The sequence below is a fragment of the Cetorhinus maximus genome, chromosome 11 (assembly GCF_964194155.1).
Source record: "Cetorhinus maximus chromosome 11, sCetMax3.hap1.1, whole genome shotgun sequence".
Classification (NCBI taxonomy): Eukaryota; Metazoa; Chordata; class Chondrichthyes; order Lamniformes; family Cetorhinidae; genus Cetorhinus; species Cetorhinus maximus.
In genome coordinates, this window is record NC_135889.1 from 59,161,301 (window position 1) to 59,181,891 (window position 20,591).

General features: G+C 39.7%; 1 protein-coding gene across 2 annotated transcripts in view; it reads right to left on the minus strand.

Moving 5' to 3' along the window:
* Window positions 1-20,591, minus strand: part of LOC144686617 (juxtaposed with another zinc finger protein 1-like) — a 129,836-nt gene that overhangs the window by 83,917 nt on the left and 25,328 nt on the right. The window contains exon 2 of one of the 2 annotated variants that reach the window (XR_013577963.1): window positions 9,833-10,474. The exons of the other annotated variant lie outside the window; for it this stretch is intronic. The gene's annotated coding sequence lies outside the window, so the exon portion shown is untranslated. Of the gene's footprint in view, window positions 1-9,832; window positions 10,475-20,591 lie in introns of those variants that run through there. 2 annotated transcript variants of the gene reach the window in all.

The following is a 20,591-nucleotide window of genomic DNA, read 5'->3' on the forward strand; positions in this document are numbered from 1 at the left end:
GCATACAGGTGTTAGAGAGCATCGTGTCACAACTGTGTCAAAGGCTGCAGCAAATTCAAGGACAATGGAGGGGAGATTGCATGATGGTTTTAGTAGCAAAAAATATTGTTTGTGACTTTGATGAGGGTCATTTCAGTTGGGGGGGGGAGGGTGTTCTCGCTTAATTTGAGAAATTGAAGCAGTGGGTTGCAGGAAAGTTGGTCATGCATCTGGGATGTAACTGGGCCTCTCCTCCAGTACTACACTGAAGTGTCAGTCTATATTACGTGTTCAAGTCATGGAGTGAGTCTTGAAGCATCAATGCTACTCCTGAGTCTTAGCTGACACTAATGCTGGCATTTTTGTTTGACCTTTCAGCTATATTTCTGATTATATCCATCAACCATTACCATAAAGTTGTCAAATTCTAATAAAACATTCAAGTCCTTAGCATTTTAGAATTCAACAATTTTTTTAAAAAATGCTACTTGATGGAAATAAGTGGTTGCCTCTCCCATGCACTTGACAGGAAGGTTCAGAACAGCTCCAATTTCAGTGCAATACATGGCATCTCATCGGTCTCTCATGGCTATAGCAAAACCAAACTCTGAAGCGGTTCTGCTTTGATGAATGCAAGGGGATTCTCGATACTGAAAGAATTTTTATACCAACTAAACTTCCAGGTTATACATTTGTCATTGCCAAGGATACAAAGTTACATTAAGCACTATAGTCTGCAACCCAAAACACCTTACATCAAGAAAAATATCCAGACAAGAAATGGTTGGCTGTTTAACACAGTTTCTTTTCCACAAGATATATTGTGTGAACTTTAATCAAGGTCAGATTTGAGTAGCTGGATCTCAAAATAGGTATTATTTGGAAGATACAAGCAATTCACCCTAATTGTTAATTCTTATTTCCTCATGGGAACAACTTCTTTGGGATTGGCTTGTTAAAGGAGCAAAGAATGTTTTGATCATTTTTGAATCTCTTCAATGACAATCTTCTCCAAGTACCACTACAAGCTAAGCCTATGGCATATAACATGGAAGACCAAAGTTCAAAGCTGCTAGATTTGCAATTGGAGGTTTGGTGCAACCCACATTAAAGATTTGGGATCAGTGGAGCAGATTTGTAAAAAAACAGGGAAAATACTGCAGAACTGCCATTGAACAACCAACAGGAGAAAATTAGCATATTAGGCATTTTTTTTTGGACAACCTAAATGGAGGAGTTGATAACTTGGCCTGCAGAATTGGATTGACACATCAAAGGAGCAACCTTTCGAGGACATAAAAAAATCCCATTGCACTATTCAAAGACAATCAGGGAGCTCTCCCCGGAGTCCTGGCCAAAATTTATCATTCAACCAACATCACAGATTATCTAGTAATTATCACATTGCCGTTTGCGGGAGCTTACTGTGCACAAAATGGCTGTCACATTTCCCACATTACAACAGTGACCTGACCCAGAAACACTTCATTAGTTGTAAAGATCCCAAGGACATCCTGAGGTTGTGAAAGGTGCAACATAAGTGCAAGGCTTTTTCTTTATTCAGTAATTTGAGCACATAATTTTAGGCACTGCAAGATCATGAGATGGCATCCTTTAGATGAGGCATTAAACAACTGACAAAGCCTCCTCCTCAAAAAAAACACACAACTCCTGACCCCATCGCTGTTGCAAACTTCCACTCATCTTCAACCTCCCTTTTGACCCCAAAGCTCTTGAACATGTTGTCGACTCCCAAACCTGTGCCCACCTTTGCCGGAACTCCATGCTTGAATCCCTCCGATCAGGTTTCCACCCCTGCCACAGTACCAAGACAGCTCTTATCAAAGTCACAAATAACATCCCATATGACTGTGACAAGGTAACCTATCCCTCTACTTCCTTCTTTACCTGTCTGCAGTTTTTGACACAATTGAACATACTATAGTCCTCCAACACCTCTTCACTGTCATCCAGTTGCGAGGGACCAATCTAACCAGAATCCACTATTACTCTCTAAGCATAGTCAGAGAATCACCTGCAATGGTGCCTCTCCCCACTCTCAGAATGTTACTTCTGGTGTCCCCCAAAAGATCTATCCTTAGCCCTTACCCATTTCTTATTTACATGCTACCCCTTGGCAACATCATCTGCAAATAGGATCAGTTTTCACATTAATGCTGACAACACCCAGCTCTAACTCATCACTAGCTCTCTTGACGCCACCAATGTCGCTAAATGATCATACTGCTTATTTGACATTCAATACTGACATCCAATTAAATATTGAGGATACCAAAGCTATTGTCTTCAGTCCCCGCCGCAAACTCATCCCCCTAGCCACCGACTCCATTCCCTCCCTGGCAACTGTCCGAGGCTGAATCGAACTTTTCGTAACTTGGTGTCATACTTGACCCCAAGATGACACCCCCCCCCCCCCCCCCCCCCGCCCCACCAAGGCCATCTACTTCTGTAATCTGGTTCAGTCCCATCTCATCTCATCTGCTGAAACCCACTGCCTTGCCTTTTTACCTCGAGACTTGACTATTCCAACATAGGCCTGGCTTGCCTCCCACACACTGCCCTCTGTAAACTTGAGGACTTCCAAAACTCTGTTGCTGTTCACCTATCACCCTGTGCTCATTGAGCGAGGCCTGGAGCTCTGGAATCCTCTCCCTAAGACCTCTCTGCTTCTCTTTTTCTTGCATTAAGATGTTCTTTAAAACTTTGATCAAGCCTTTGGTCATCTGCCCCAATATAAACCTCCAGCGACTTGGTGTCAAATTTTGCTTTATAAAGCTTCTGTGAAGTGCCTTGGGATATTTAATCACATTAAAGGTGTTATGTAAATACACATTGTTGTAGTTTGCCTCATCAGGTGGATGTAAAAGATGCTAAAGCACTATTCAAAGATCAAGGAATTTCTCCTAATCCTAACATTTATCCCTTAACTAATCCCATTAAAAACAGATGATCTGATCATTTATTTTATAGCAAGATCTTGCTTTATTTCAACTGGTTGCAACATTTACCAATTACAACTGACTCTGCTTAAAATGCTTAACTGGCTCTGGTGCATTCCGGGGATATGAAAAGGTACAATGCCAACCCAAGTTCTTTCTTTATTATTTTAAGACACATCTTGCATCCCACAAGAAAACTAAAACTTCAGGCAACATCCTCATGCCATCCTGTGGGAGAGTATATGAACATATGCTAATATATCCAGGGTTTATTAACTACCTTGATCGGGTGTTAGAAAAGCAAGCAGGTGCTGCTGAAACTATGCACTTCCAATTGATGTAACCACGGTTCAAAGAGGGTCTAGCATTTGTCCGCGTAGTGAATTTATCCATATTTCACAGTGAGTTAGCTAGACAAAAGTCAGTCACAGTGCCAGCTGTCAACATGGCAAGAGCTAGAAACATACAGCTGTTAGTCAGAAATTGGTCAGCAGCAAACTATCTTTCCAGGCATGGAGGTAAATTGACTCCAAGATATAATACCCAGCAATAAGAAATGTGAACCAAGTCAATCCTCTGTAACAGATCCAAGAATCCAATACCAGAGTCAGAGAAACCTACCGTACCTGAGCACCACTGATGTCTAACCAGCCAAGCTTGTTCATTGATGGCACCTGGAGGCCAAGTGGTCACTGAAAGTGGATGGGAACATGCAATTTTGGAGGAATATTCCAGGTGTAATTCAGTGGAAGGGCATCTTTAAATTAATCGTTTTATATTTCTAGTAGGGCCTTCCATCATAAAGTATCAGCTCTGGCTCAACGGTAGCACTCTCAACTGAACCAAAATGTTTTATGTTCAAACTCCACTCCAGAGATTTGAGCACTTAATCTAGGCTGATACTTCAGTGTTGAGGAGTCAGCTCCAAATGTATCCTAACTAGTAGGGTGGCCTATTGATAGCGAGTAGCAGGATACTTATTGGTACTTTGTACAATTCAGCTTTACAGTTGTAACCGGTTGAAGCCCAGTATTACACAAGGTTCCTGAACCATAGTTAGACCCATCTGTCCCTCTAGACGTGGACATGTAGGGCCTTCACAAAATAAATGATGTCCTATGCCATTTCGGATGGATGCTCTGCCACAGCAACGTGCCTAATCTCAAAAGGTATATCCAAAAGCTTTGGTGTGCCCTATAACCCACACCAGCCAGCCTTTCAGGCTTAGGTCGTCAAATATAGGACCAACTTTTTGTTATTTTCCATTCTTGAGATGTGGGCATTGCTTACAAGGCTGCCATTTACTGCCTAAAATAAAAACAAAAATATTGCTGATGCTGGAGATCTGAAATAAACACAAAGTGCTGGAAAAACTCAGCAGGTCTGGCAGCATCTGTGGAGAGAGGAACAGGGTTAACGTCGAGTCCAATATGACTTCTATTCCGAAGAAGAGTCATATTGGACTCAATGTTAACTCTTGTTTCTCTCTCCACAGATGCTGCCAGACCTGCTGAGTTTTTCCAGCACTGTTTTTATGCCATTTATTGCCCATTCATAGCTGTCCTGTAAAGTTAGTGTCAGGCCTTCTTGAACTGCTGTAGTCCATATGGCAAGGATAGGGAGTTACAGCTACTGAATACAATGGAGTGGCTTGCAGGACACTTTGGTGTGGAACTGGATTTGTGTCCCACAAATCAGATGGTCTTTCTTATCAAGGACGTTACTAAACCAACTAGGTTTTTTTTAAAATTACAATCCAAAAGCTTATTATTTCCAGATTCTTTTTGAAAAAAACAAATCAAATTCAAATTCTGAAACTGTCATGCTGGGATTTGAACCCAGTCTTTGAATTATTAATCCAAACCTCTGAATTACTTGTCCAATAACACAGCTACACTAACAAGGATTTTCTTGTACTGTAGGCTATGTCAACTGGGCACTAGGTGAAACCATACAAACACAATCAAGAGAGAGGAGACTTTTATTCCCATCAGTCTGGGGTGGACTCAAAACTAGATGCCAAAGGTGAAAGGTGCCCAACCCACTAACATTTTAAACAGAATATGGACAACTGTCTGTACACACAGAGTTTGTAGTTAATTTTCTTTTTATATTGCACTAACTTTTAAACAAGAATTCTTAAATCAAGCATTTATAAAAAAGATAGCTTTCAATCATAGAATTACATATTGATCCTGCAGGTCTGCGTGAACAAATTTTCAATAGAAAAATCAAACATTTTTGACCACAGTTAATTAAACATGGCATAAAATGTTATTTCTGGTGTGCCTTTGCAGTATAAGCTGCTAAATTTCTCAGCATTTAATTATGGTAGAAAAAAGGTCAACACCACACGACCAATATTTGAATTCAAGTTAGTATCAAAAGAAAGTTAGCTTGATGTTGGAAGTGCTCCAGTTCAAATTTGAGAAATTTACTCCATGTCCTAATGATACTATGAGGTGCAAAGATTAGTTTTACATGTAACTGAGAAATGTTACCTGTGGCCTTTGGTTTTCTGCCCTAGCAGTTATCATGCAATAAATCAAGCAAATAAAATTATTTCTATGAATTGTGCATGTTACACCTTGGATACAAACATCGATTTGCTCACTTGGGATATTAACTGTTGCTGTAGTTGCAAAAATATAAGTGCCAATGCAGTTACAACTTTAACCCTTTTCAAAGAGATACAAGTGTAAACATTTTTTGCCAGACTACGTCTTTTGTTCCAGCACCCTCAGTTGCAAGGTTAATTTTAGACTTTAGTTTTGGTTTGTGTTATCAACGTCCTTGTAAAAGTTATATTTATTGTAGGGCTACTAATTCAAATCAGCCCCTGCATATTATATTTTCAAGTTTTGAAAATTTTCAATAATGAACTTCCAATTCAACTTACTATTTCCACATCCTTAATAAATTTAAAACAAGCAAAACCAAAATGAAAATTTTCTCTTCATTTCTAGCGCATTAAAAACTATAAAAGAGGTAGAACACAGTGCTAAAAGGATCTATTGAATTTTTGTCCCCAAGGTAAGGGATGTCTCTATGTAAGGGATGTCAATGCTTGAGAATTACTTTTTCCCACTTTTGTACTAGCATCAACATCAAGCACTTGTATGAGTGACAACACGGGTGAGATGCAAAGCGCTCTCTATGCAGCTCCAGATTGCAACCTCAACCTCAGAGCGACAGTATAGCAATAACATCCATTGTACCATGAATTCTCTTACTTCAGCATACACCCTCTGCTTTATCAGTTTCTAGACCAGCCATCTTCAAGGCAAGAGTCAAGTTGGGCACAAACAAATATGGAATTGGGTCAAGCCCATACATAGTCTGGGCTGGAATCGAAGCCAGGTCCCGGAAGTGAACAGTTCTAGATGCTCTTGTAACCACACTTGAAGTTGCATTGCCGACGTGTGACTATGTCACAGACAACATGTTAGAATTTCAGTCACGTTCACAGTATTACAAGATTTCATTTTTTTTTTAAAATACAGCCAACAGAAAAATCTATTTGCTTTTAAAGCAATCACAAAAGTAGAAAGTAATTAAGTTAATTATTGGCTTCAGGATGACAGACAGGATAATGCAATGGGCAGAAGCATGGCAGATGGAGAAGTTATGCACTTTGGGAAGAATAATATGAAAAGACAGCATATTATACATGAAATAGTTTTGAAAAGTGTAGATCTGAGCGATCCTGGTGTCAACTTACCTAAATCCATGAAAAGTGGCATGGCAAGTTGATAAGATAATTTTTAAAAAAAAACAAATAGGTTACCTGGGTTTATAAAGGGGAACAGCATATAACATCAAAGAGATCATGCTAGAACTTTATAAATTGCTGGTTTGGCATTCGCTGAAGTACTGTGGACAATTCTGGGTACCTCACTTCAGACAAGATGTAAAGGCCTTAGAAAGGGTACTGGGGAAGTACCAAGATGTTACCAGGGATGAGGGACTTCAGTTACGAGAAGAAGTTAGGACTGTCCTTTGATAGAGTAGAGAGAAAAGATTATTCCCTCTGGCAAGTGAGTTAACAATAAAAGGTACAGACTCAAAACCATTGATAAAATTCCAAGAGGTGAAATGAGAATTTTTTCTCACTCGAGTTCTTTGGATCTGGAATATTCTACCCGAAAATATTCCATAAATAATTTTTTAAAGGGAGCTGGATAGGTACTTGAGGAGGAACTTTCAGGGTTATGGACAAAAAATGGGGCTGAGTACAACTGTTCTTTAAATGACCCAGCACAGGCATGATAGCCCAAATGGCCTTCTTGTCCACTGTAAGTTACAATTCTATGAAAACAAATTAAGAAGGAACAATTTTTATCACAAATAGATTATGCCTTCAATATTGAATTTAATGGTCTTTTTGTGCATTTGTGCTGGTCATGGTAGAGGATGTTTGCATTGACATATGGCACATTTAACATTTCAAGCACTCAATTCAAGCTCTTACCAGATGTTTTCTCAAGCTCAGCACAGAGAATCAACTTCCATAGGCAAGAACTTGCCTCCCCCCGTTGAAACATGACCAAGCGCACAAAGCACTTCAGAATATTGTGCCTTGGGTGAACAATATACATGTCTATTGTAACTGTTCTTTTACATACAATTCCACCACACTTCATAATACCATAGACACTTTGGCCTGAATTTCCCAGCCTCCCCGTGCAGAGCTGGCAAGCCATTGAAATCTCCATTCACATTGAAGATCCCACTGGCATGAGGGGCTGGAAAATTCCAGCCTTTGTAATTGACTGGTTTATTCACAAATTTTTTTCAGTACAATTACATACAGCCAGTTGTCAAAGTCTTCTCAAACAAGTTTTCAACTAGGTTGTGAAAGTTTAAGCAGCTGGTACAAGTTTCAATATTGTCTCAGACAATTCTCACTTCCATAAGCACTTCTAATACCTTATACAGGAGTGTTCTCGTCATACTTAGTACCCAATTGTACCATAGTGTAATTCAGGGGTTTACTGAAAAGACCTCCTTGTAATCAGTACTGAATATTGTGGCTTCCACACATGTCCGCCAATCTTTTTGAAGGTATACTACTAAATACCGACTAAGACAAAGCCAAAAATGAATTGCTCAATTGCTTTATCATACAGACAAGAAATGAATCTACAGAACAGGAGTAATCAACTCTCACCCTGATCACACTAACAAAATCTTGCCAGAGAACTATAAAAATAATACACTACACTATATTTATTATTGGCTCAATTTTTTTTTGGGCGTCTTTTCCAATTTTGATTAGCTCTGGGCTTGAGATGGGCAAGATTTCCTTCACTAGGCTAAGCTTCCTCCATCCCGAATGCCTGCAGCTTTACTAAAAAAAACCTAAATTCACTGTACTTTTAAACAAACATTCTTTAGTTGGAAATCTTTTCCATGAAGCAGAAATAAAAAAATTTAAAGACTGAATGGTTGAACTCCTTTGAATGGTTTTTCAAGTAATAGATAGTGATTCATAATGTTCACATCTATTTCTGTTGCAGCTGGAACAAAATATTAACTAAAATGTCAAATGTTCTAAACTTATGCTTCTTGTACTCTGATGTTGACAATCGGAGAGATTAAGGGAAGGTCAGTCGAGCAACACACATACACACACCTGTTGAAGACCAGGAGATGGGGAGAAACATCAATGACTGCCTTATAAAATATTATTCATAATAGGTTGTAATGGTGATTAATTGCTGATATCATGTTTCTAGAATTCAGATAATTACTTTCCTCAGATGATTTGTTTATCAGGAATGAACAGCTTGACCAGCTGTTTTTTGATATGCTTCAGGCAAAGCCAGAGCAAAATAACCAACTTTGCTGCATCCATTGGTTGAAGCTTTATTTTGTTAGTGATGTAATATGGCAACCAAAGACAAAAATATCCCACTTTGTCACACCAGCCAGCTCCTGGCAGTTAGTTGCAGAATAAAGTTCCCTTCAACTTACAATTCAGGATGCTAAAGTTTGTCAGTGTGGTTTATACTGAAGTGCTATTTTTTGATCACCAGGGTTTGAAATCCTCATTGCAGGCAGAAATTTTGGAAAGTAAAACGGGATTTGTATTCAAGTTATGCCAAGCAGAATATTGTGAAATAAAATCTATACTTAAGCTTAGACAACGAAAGCACATTTCAACCTTGACTTTAAATCCATTTCTGGGAAGTTCCATGCCAGGGAAAGTGGGCGAGAAGGTAATCGAATAACTGGCAGGTCTACTAGCCATCCACTATACAGGGAAGGAATTTGGAATTGCTATTCTGTTCAACCATATATAATCTGTAAAATAAACCAACTTTCTAATTTATCATTAAACTCATCTCAACAGGGCATTCATCAGTTCCACCTCTTGGAAGTTTGCAAAAAGTATGCAGTCATGTATATTAGATTACAGTTACTTCAAGCAACACAGACATTTATTGATATAGTCCCAGGTCATACTAAAGCAATGCTAACAATACTAGATGATTGAGTGTTTACTTTTCTTGCCAATAATAAGGGGCGTAAGATCTACTTACAGGAAAGATCACTGATGCTAAAACTGATAGAGTATCAAAAGGTAAACTAAAAATTTGCAACACACCATTATGGTTCAACCTCAGAAGAATACACCTACCAAATAGGTTTAATTTTCCATTTCCTACAACAGCCTCTATGCAATCACCAATTTAGTATCAATTGTTGTCAAATTAAGAGGTAGATTTATACTGTGTGTTCATGCCAAGAAACTGGATTTTGGATCAAAGATTATTTCATAAAAGAGCCTTTACAGTTAACCTCATTTTTAAAAATCAAATATCAATGAAAACAATTAATGCATACAATAAGGTACTAACGCAATTCAAAATGATGCAAATTGAAGTCAATTATAAACACACTAAGTTTCCATAGTGGATAATTTATTTGAATTCAATTGGCTAACAAGTTTTATACATATTTATTGATGTTCACAATATTTGATGAAAAACTTCAAGAGGAATCCTTAATAAAGGCATATTCCAAAAGGAGACAACCTCAAGATGCAGTAAAATATCAGCCATACTGCCGCCAAATGTTAAACTGGCAATTCAAATCTGATTGGAGATTTGAATAATGACATGGTTGCATCTCAAATGTCCATGTGCAGTCAGCTATGCAACCATCACATCCTGGAAGTAGAGATAACACAAAGCAGCATTCGACTTCTCTCTCCAGAAATGCTGCCAGACCTGCTGAGTATTTCCAGCACTTTGTTTTTATTTCAGGTTTTCGGCATCTGCAGTATTTTGCTTTATTGAAGAGGCATTCACATGGATCCCCTTCATTTGCAAGGCCCCGTGTAATATACGTCCATGATTGACTAACACCCATGCCATCCTCTCCCTTTCAAAATGTATATTCAGGCATTTTCTCCCTACAAGCGCATCACTGTATATCTTGTGTGTTCAAGCCTTCTTCAGTCATAACAATATTACCTCCAATGATTTGCTGTTTTTCCAAACCGGGGAATGAAGATTTGGCCAATTCCTCTGTTGAGACACAAAAACAAGGTTTGTCTTAGCTAACAATGTACATAAACATTAGAGCGATATAGGAAAAAAAAACACTTTACAGGCATTTGAACCAAAAAGTTTGACAGTCTTGAACTTTATCAATTACATACCAAAGACTTTTACAAACACTTTAAATGATTTGCATTATACAACAGCAAACACTGGGACTGCAATACAAAAAAAAAGTTATTTTTATCAAAAAATAAAAACTTACCACAAGTATTGACGGATGATGGTTAGTCAGGTCCTTGTTCCACAAGCTGATAAACTGGGTTACGCTCAATTCAGCCCAAGTCATTTAAATTTCTAACATTTTAGCCATGACTGGGTCTTTTGAATTGAAAGCTTTGTTGAACCGAACATTTTTGTTGTTCCACCATGCCTGAGGTGTGTTATATGATTATGTTTTAGGACTATATATTTTGCTTCATAAGATTTTCGTGGTTTGGAACTGTATCTTTAAATGTAGATTAAATGAAAGGAGTCATATGACCTATGCTGGAGGCTGTCTGACAATTTAGTTGTTAGATCAAAAGGATAGGCACATTGTATTATTGAAAGGGACGTGCCAAATGTTAACACCTGGGGATAGTGGCAGTTGTTTCTAAGTCCACAATGAGAACACCCAAAGTCTCCCAAAACCCAGAAAGGTATTATCGGTTTCAATTCATAAATAGTTGTGCTGGAGCCTGTCCCTTTGTTTCAAAGATGAAAAGCAGTGGTAATTAGGGATACTGATTAACATGTCTATTTCGATAAAGGGCTAGCATGCTCCCGTTGCCATGGGGAGGGTAATGGAAGCCATTTTGAGATTAGAACACAGGCTTCCGTTTAAACCCAGTTATATCACAGAGGGGAGTTGCCATTTTGATTTTGGGTGATCTGCAGCCAACTGGAAAGGGGAGGGTAAGATAGGTGCTAGCCAGGCCTGCACCTTAAGCAGAGAAAATGCTGGTTCCATCATTCACCACACAAGAATGCAGGTGGGAGCTGACACCCACTTTGAAAACATATTTCACGAGGAGTAAAACATGACTGGAGGGTTCAGCTAGCTGAAGCTAGAGGGAAAACTCCCAGTGAAAGATGGTATGGGGAAAGGAAAAGAACAGAAGTAAAACCCTTGGGAATTGTGAAACACTTTGAATTGGCTCCTAGAGAAGATAATGTCTACTTGAGAGACTGAGGAACGTAACAAAATTAGGATTTTCGGTTGTTAGTAAAAGTACAAAGTGGCAAACTTAGTTTGGTTGTTTAAAGTATAGTTGCCTATGGAAAGAGAAGAGTGTTTAATTGTTTTGCCTTTAGTCATTGATACAGTAAAAGTTCTTTGAGAAAGTGAAATCTCCACAAGTCAGCCTTTCAGCTAATGACTGAATGTTTGAATTGCTCTTTTAAGCGTCATCAATCTCTGCGAACCTTGTAACACTTCTGGAATTCCACTAACTCCAGAAACTTGAAACTTACTATGTCAACTCAGTACCAGGCATTTCCCTACAGGAAGTGGATGTGAAGTAATTCACCTTGGTCACTTCATTGCATCTTCTAGTGGCTAACATTACAGGCATTGACAAAGACCAAAGAGAAAGTTGCCTTTCATTTATGGTGAAATGCCTGGGGGGTGGCGGCAGGGAAAAAAAAAACTGAAACACAGGAAAATCTCGCTCTTTAAAAACTCTATTGTAGAAAATTATGCATAAGTTATACAAAAGATACCTTTTTAAGCGCCTGGTTGAGTTCTTGAGCACAAGGTAAATTTAAATAATAACGAATAAGTAAACGGGTCTTTCAAAATTGGATTAGGATAATCAAGACTGGTTTAAGAAGAAGACATCCTTTCTACATGCAACCCTAAAGAAGTTAGGATATATTGGAATCCAGCAGAGTTTGCTCAATTAGGTCATGATACAATGAAATCACCGATAGCCACTGAAAAGCTTTTCATTTCACCCATCATGGATTCAGAGTGCTATTGCTCCAGTCATACGAACATACAAAATAGAAGTAGGCCATCTGGCCCCTCGAGCCTGCTCCACCATTCAATAAGATCTTGGACGATCTGTTTGTGCTTCGAATTCCACATTCCCATCTTGCAATATTGCATCATAATTGATTATGGGGCTGAACTCTAATATTGCAGGAATGGACGGGTCACAGTTGAAATCATTCTACGATGCCTTAGTTTAAACAAGCAAACAGTTGCTTGATAGTACAGAACTTGAATATTGCTGAAAAGACAGGCATGTTTTTGAAGCTTCTTGTCTTGCACTCATCAGGACAAACACAAGAATGCCAAGTTTCAAACGATCACAACAATTTATACTACAGGAAGCGTGCAAATTGGTTGGCAAGTCAACTCCAATTGGCCGAGGTATTGCCATGGAGAAAAGAGCAGGGAACTGTAGGCTCCAAGCTCTTGGGTAATTAAACAAAAAGCTTTTCATTTTTTGATTTGATCCGTTCGTGCCGCTATATTGCTTCAACAGACGACTGCATTGAAAGCAAAAGCAGCACAAAACATGCCCACATTGTAAACTCACTTAAGAGGAAATGTTTCAGCAGTGCTATTAAAAATGACGCTGCCAAACGTATAATGCATTTGTCTGATCACGTACCCTCTGAAAGAGAAGAGTTTATTCTGGCACAAAGCTTTAACTTTGGTGTTCCTCTGTCCCACATCATACAGGAAGGGGTATTTGATGAATTTGAACTCCTGTTCTCAGCTATCCTGCCACAAACCAGCATCCAATGAAGGTGCCAAGTCCTTATAAGCAGATCTAGTGCGCGCATATTGTGCAATAGCTAATGGCTTGTCTGATTTCCACATGCAATGGGAATGGCTGGTGCCATTGCGAGGCCTCAGGGCTAACCCAGACATTCTGTTGAAGGGTCATGAGGACTCGAAACATCAACTTTTTTCTTCTCCGCCGATGCTGCCAGACCTGCTGAGTTTTTCCAGGTAATTCTGTTTTTGTTTTACATATTTAATAGCCTGACAAAGGGACCAGAGTAGTCATTCTATACAAGCACAATTAGGTTGACAAAATGCACGCCATTCTTAATGACAATTTCAAACTCGTATCAATTGGGTTTGCCAAGTACGATCACACAGCTTTGCTTGAAAGCAAGCTCCAAAAAACATTTGTTAGATTTGTGTAAGAGTAACAAGCTGCCTTGTGATGTATATGGTAGGATTTGCCCTCATGGTTCACTATGTCCATACTTGTATTCACTCCCAAAGACACACAAAAGTGATGTCCATTATGCTCTATTTTACTCAATCACAGGTTTTGCGCAGCATGAATTGGCCAAATGGTTAAGTGAATTATTACAGCCAGTTCTTAGTGAGCTTTCTATGTACACAGTGAAGGATTTCTTCACCTTCGCAAAGACTATACATGATCTACATATTTATAGCAATGCCTTGTCTATGTGCTCATTCGACATTACAAGCTTATTTATGAACATGCTGCTGAAAGAAGCCATTGACATTTGCATTGTGTCTCTATAGCATGGCAATATAGGCATGCTGCCACTTTCTGAATCAGAGTTCATCAAACTTATGAACTTAGCAGCTCGCACAGTAGAATTCAGTTTTAATGATGCATGTATACCAAAATAGGTGGTGTAGCCCTGGGATTTCCTTTACTCCAGTTCTTGTAAACATGTTCATCAGAAAATTGCTTTTCGTGGAATGAGCCCGAACTTCCTACTCCCTGCATATTTCTGATACGCGATTTTTTAATCTGCAGCCGAGTGTAAGGGCACACCTTAATAAGCTCCTTCCCACGCTCAAATTCACTTTTGAGATGGAACAGTCTAATGCACTCCTTTTCCTTGACGTGCTAGTTGGGGAATCTGCTAAAGGGTTCTCCATTACTGTCTACCGCAGGCCTAACTTCACCGTCGATATACACAATTGGGATTCGTACAGCTCCACGCGCTATAAAATTGGCCGTATCCGAAATTTTGCAAATGGGTCCCTAGCCATTTGCTCACCTTTCAAGCTTGATGCAGAAATAGAGTGAATCCAAGTTATCCTGCAGGACAACAGCAATCCTGATCATATCATTACTCAGTGTGATATAAGCAGGCCAAGGGCTGCCACTTTTGGCTCTGAAAAGTGCCTGGTCTACTTCAAATTGCCCTGGAAAGGTAAAGCATCTCAAAAAAAAAAATTAGCAATGGGTTAAGCAAGCTGTTACATGCTGCAACTGTGCAGTGGCTGCACGATTGGTATTTTTCACTAATAGCATGCTGCCGTCAGTCCAAAAGACGTTCTACCACACAATTGAGCAATGTCATATATGAATTTCAATGCTGGTGTGATGCCAGTTGCATAGGCCAATGATTGAATCAAATCAAGCTGATTGAGGCAAACCACATGTTCCTTCTGAAGCAGAGTCATATGGACTCGAAACGTTAACTGTTTCTCTCTCCACAGATGCTGTCAGACCTGCTGAGATTTTCCAGCAGTTTGGTTTTTTTTCAGGTTTCCAACATCCACAGTATTTTGCTTTTAATTTGCCAGCATATTCCTGCAGTTGTTCATAAGAGAGTACAAACCATACTCAACCAGCCACTGCTTGCAAAACCCAAAACAAACTGTCTACCGTTAGATGTGATTCTATGACTGGGCAGCACTTGCTGAATATATCGGAGTGCACTAATAGCTACACTAACAACCAATTTAAGATAATCAGGTGAGCTTGTAAAATGACTCATTTACGCTTGCTAGAAGCACACACATTCATAAACAGGGACCCATTCTCTGCAAACAAAAGGAATATATTCAAGCCTTGCATCTTTTTTTGAATTACCCAGGAACTTGAGGAGCCTATAGTTCTCTTTACTTTCTCCATGGCAACACCTTGGCTAGAGTTGACTTGCAAACCAATCAGCACCTTTTTCTCCTGTAGTATAAATCCTTGTGGTCATTTGAAATCTGGCACTCTTGCATTAGCCCTGTTGAGTGCAAGATGAAAAGCTTCAGCAATGGCTCTCTTTTCAGCAATGTTCAAAAAGCAAACTACACCGAGCTCAATTTGGGATCATCGTCCAGCCAACTAGCTGCATTTGTAAGGTGAGCTTTCAGGTCAGTTAGTCCCAGAATGCCAAACATTAGCCCATGCCACAAATTAAAGTGTAAAACAATCACTTTGGTGATCTTAATGGCCAACAGCCATTAAGGAGACACGGTTAGAAGTGACCAAGATTGAGAGCTAGATATTCCAGGATTCTTATCTTTTAGAAGAGATAGGCAAAATGGAAAATGCAAAGAGGTAGGCTGGAGAATGAGAAATGGAATAAAGACATTAGGCAGTAAGGATCTTAGCTCAGGAAATCAAGAAGTGGAATCAGTTTTGGCGGAGCCAAGAAACAAAAGGAGGCCAAAAAATCATTGGTGGCAGTTGTTTATATGTTCCCTAGCAGTACTTGTGTAGGACAGGGTATAAAATCAGGAAATTATACATCCATGTAACAAAGGGTAATACAGCCATCATGGTGGACATCGATCTTCACAGGCTGCACAAACCAAATTTGCAGCAATAGTGTGGAGGGCAAATTCATGGAATATATACAAGCTAGTTTCTAGATCAGTCTGCCCAGGAAAGAACTAGGGGTCAGGCTATTTTAGATCCAGTATTGTGCAATGATAAAGGGTTAATTAATAACCTTGAAGTAAAGGGCCTAGGGAAGAATGACCATAACATAATAGGATTTTATATTGAGTTTGAAAGTAATTTTCAAACTAGAATCTTAAGTCTAAAAACAAAGCAAACAACATGGGCAGAATTTCACGGCCCCATTTCAGCGGGGTTAGAGCTGTAAAATGCAGCGAGCCATTCAAAAGTCCACTGACTTCAGCGGGACCTTAAAATCCCAGTAGCGTAAAGTTCCACCCTATAAGTATGATGGAGGATCTGGACACGGTAAATTGGGAAACTACACTAATTACTAGCCATTGCTTGTGTACCATTAATACATTATTTGCAACAAAATATACATTCCATTAAGGAACAAAAGCCTTTTAGAAAAAGTGGTCCAACTATGGCTATCGAGAGTTAAAGATGGTAGTAGATCAAATGAAGAAGCTTATAATGTTGCAAAGAATAATAAGCCTGAGGACCTGAGGATTGGGAGGTGGGAGGCGGCAGGTGGGGTGGGAGGGGTAATATTTTAGAAACTGATAAGAGAAAGAGTGTGATGGTAGACTAGCAAGAGCCATAAAAATAGATTACAAATATTTCTATGCAAATGCTTTTTTATTCTTTGATGGAACATGAGCATCACTGGCAAAGCTCATCCCTAAATTACCCTCAAGAAGGTGGTGGTGAGCTGCCTTCTTGAACCATTATAGTCAACCTAATTTAGGTATACCCACAATGCTGTTAGGGAGAGTTCCAGGATTTTGACCCAGCAACTGTGAAGGAGTGGCACTTGCAAGTGGTAATGTTCCCTTGCAACTGCTGCTCTTTTCCTTCTAAGTGGTAGTGTGCGGCAATGGTGGAGGGAGTGAATGTTTAAGCTAGTGGCTGCAGGGTCACCAACTTTCAGGGATTAAACCTGTGCACTGTGGGGGGAGGGGAGGAATTACCGCTGTAACCTCCATGACCTGCCGCGAGATGGGTGGAACATCCCCACCCCCGAGACACCCGCTGATAACCCAAGCACAGATCACAGCACTTCTGAGGCTGATGCATGCGCAAACACAAAGATTGGCCAATGCAGATGAATTCCGTGACAAATCAAACCCAGGAAAGGCATTAACTGATAGCAAGATACAAAACGAATTAAGGGGCAGTCCAAGAAACTCAGAGGGCTAGTCATCCTGGGTGGATGTGGTGTTGATTAAAAAGGATGCTTGTCCTGGATGATGTCAAACTTCGAGTCTTATTGGAGCTGCACTCATCTAGGCAAATGCAAAGTATTCCACACAGTCCTGTGCCTTGCATATTGTGCAGACTTTGGGGAGTCAGGAGGAGAGTTACTCTCCACAGTATTCTCAGCCTCTGACCTGCTCTTGTAGCCACAGTATTTATATGGCTGGTCCTGTTCAGGTTCAGTCAATGGTATATATATTTGCAAATAGTACTGACTACTGTACAATCATCAGTGAAGATCTCCAATTCCGACTATATGATGGAGGAAAGGTCATTGATGCAGCAGCTGAAGATGCTTGGGCCTAGGACACTACCCCGAGGAACTCCTGCAGTGATGTCCCAAAGCTGAGACGATTGGCCTCCAACAACCTCAACCATCTTCTCCTTCGTGCTTGGTATGACTCCAACTAGTGGAAAGTTTTCCCCGATTCCCATCGACTTCAGTTTTGTTAGGATTCGTTTTTGCATATTCAGATCAAAGGCTATCTTGATGTCAAGGGCAGTCACTCTCACCTCACCTCCTGAATTCAGCTCTTTAATCCATGTTTGAGCCAAGGCTATAATAAGGTCAGGAGTCAAGTTGCACTGGCAGAACCCAAACTGAGCCATCAGTGAGGAGGTTATTGTTGAGCAATATTGATAGCAATGTCAACGACACCTTCCATCACTTTGCTGATCATTGAGTGTAGACCGATAAGGGTATAATTGGCCGGTTTGTATTTCTCCTGCTTTTTATAGACTAGATGTACCTGGGCAATTTTCCCATTGTTGGGTAGATCCCAGTGTTGTAGGTATACAGGAGCAGCTTGACTAGAGGTACTCTAGAATGAGCCACACACGTCTTCATCACTATTGCTGGGCTGTTATCAGGGCCCATAGCTTTTGCAGTATCCAATGCCTCAGCCATGTAATGATATCATGTGCAGTGAATCAAGTTGGCTGAAGATTTGCATCTGTGATGTTGGGGACCTCAAGAGGAGGCACAGATGGATAACCACTTGGCATTTCTTGCTCAAGATGGCTGTAAATGCTTCAGATGTGTCTTTTGTACTGACAAGCTGGGCTCCACTGATGGGGGCATTTGTGGAGCCCCTTCCTCCAGATAGTTGTTTTAATTGTCCATCGTCATTCAAGATTGGATGTGGCAAGACTACAGAGCTTTGATATGATCCACTATGTAAACAAGAAGAGATTAGGAAAAGTAAACATTATAAGCAGAGGCAGGTGAAATTATATTGGGCAGTAAGGATATGGCAGAGGCATCAGACAAATACTTTGTTTCTGTCTTCAGAGTAGAAGACACAAAAACATTCTGTCAATAATGGGAAACCAAGGGTCTAGCAAGACTGAGAAGCTTGAAGAAATCAGTATAAGTGATTAAATACTATTGGAGAAATTAATGGGACTGAGTGATAGCTGCAGAGGTAGTGGATGTTTTTGGTTTGATCTTCCAGAATTCATTAGATTCCAGAAGAGTTCACAAGGATTGGAATGTAGCAAACAAAACCCCACTATTTAACAAAGGAGGAAGAGAAAAAAAATGGGGAACTATAGGCCAGTTAGCCTAACATAGGTAGCAGGCAAAATGCTAGAATCTATTATTAGGGGTGTGGTATCAGGGCACTTACAAAATCATATCATTAAGCAGAAATAGCATTTGACAAATCTGAGTTTTTTTTGATGATGTAATTAGTAGGATGGATAAGGGGGAAAAAAATCAGCTGACATAAGTGTATTTGGATTTTCAAAAAACATTTAAGATGCCACACAAGAGGTTATCACACAAAATTAGGGCTCATGTGATTGGGGGTAATATAATAGTATGGACTGAGGATTCATTGAAGGACAGGTGAAAGAGAGCAGGAATAAATGGGACATCTTCGGGTTGTTAGGTTGTAACCAACCGAGAACAACTAGGATCAGTACTTGGACCTCAGCTATTTATAGTCTATATTAATGACTTAGACGAAGGGACCAAGTGTGATGCATCCAAGTTTGTGAGGATACAAAGTTAGGTGGGTAAATAAGCAACAGCAGGGAAGCACAAAGCCTGCAGAGGGATATAGACAGGTTGGGCGAGAGGGCAAAAACATTGTGATTTGGTAAAGTGTGAAGTTATCCATTTCAGTTGGAAAGAAAAAGCAGAATATTTTTGAATGGTGGAAGACTGGGGAACGTTTGCATTAAAAGGGACTTGGGTATCCTTATACATGAATCACAAAGTTAACATGCTGATGCAGCAAGCAATTAAGGCAGCAAATGCTATGGTTAGCTTTTATGGCAAAGGGATTGGAGTATAAGAGTTGTTACAATACAGTAGGGACTGTTAATGTTTAAAGAGAAATTCAAACACCCAATAATTAACTGAAAGAACCATGCCACAAGGTTTCACATTCTTAAGAGAAAGCAAGCTTTACTGTATACAAAAACATTTAAACAAAGCCAGCACTATTAGCTTGATACTTATGCTTTAAAATCAAAAAACACAATAAAACAATCATTTGTGCTTTAAACTGAAATCCTCAACTCAACCATCCCTTTTCACTTTGACTTCCCCATTCCAGGAAGTCTTTGGCTATTTATCAGGTTCTTGAAGGTTATCCGCTTTCTTTTGACCAATTTCAAGGTTTTCCATTGCTCCCTTTTAAGGTCTGGGACTTTTCAGCTCAAGCCTGAGCCTCACGCAATTCTTGCGCAATGACTCAACCGAAAATTCGAAACACTCCTGGTTTTTAAATAGCTTTATTTTTCTAGTTTACAACTGTTCCACAGTTCTTGGCAAGTTTCTTTCTCTGCCTTCTCTGAGCTGACTGCACACAGAACTCCAACTGCAACAAAGCTAACTGCCTTTCACTGCGAGGGCTACTATACATTTAGTCTTCTAGCTCCAAGCTAGGAAAATCTTCTAGCCTCTTTTTCTCCTCTCAAACTCCAAGTTAGCTGCAAACTACACAAGACCAAATCTGCAACTGTGTGAGAGAAAAACCCAGATAAATTAAATCAACCAACCCCACCAGCCCATCTCCATTGCAACGTGGCATGCTTTGGGATGTTCCAAACAGAAATGCAAACTAATCATCTTTCACCTTCAAACCTCTCTTGGATTCTCTGTGACTCATATGGATAATTTATCTGTCTAATGGAATTTACGACCCTCTTTCCCAGATTTGTTAGTCCCACCAAATGCTTTTAGCTTCTTTCATCTGGGAACT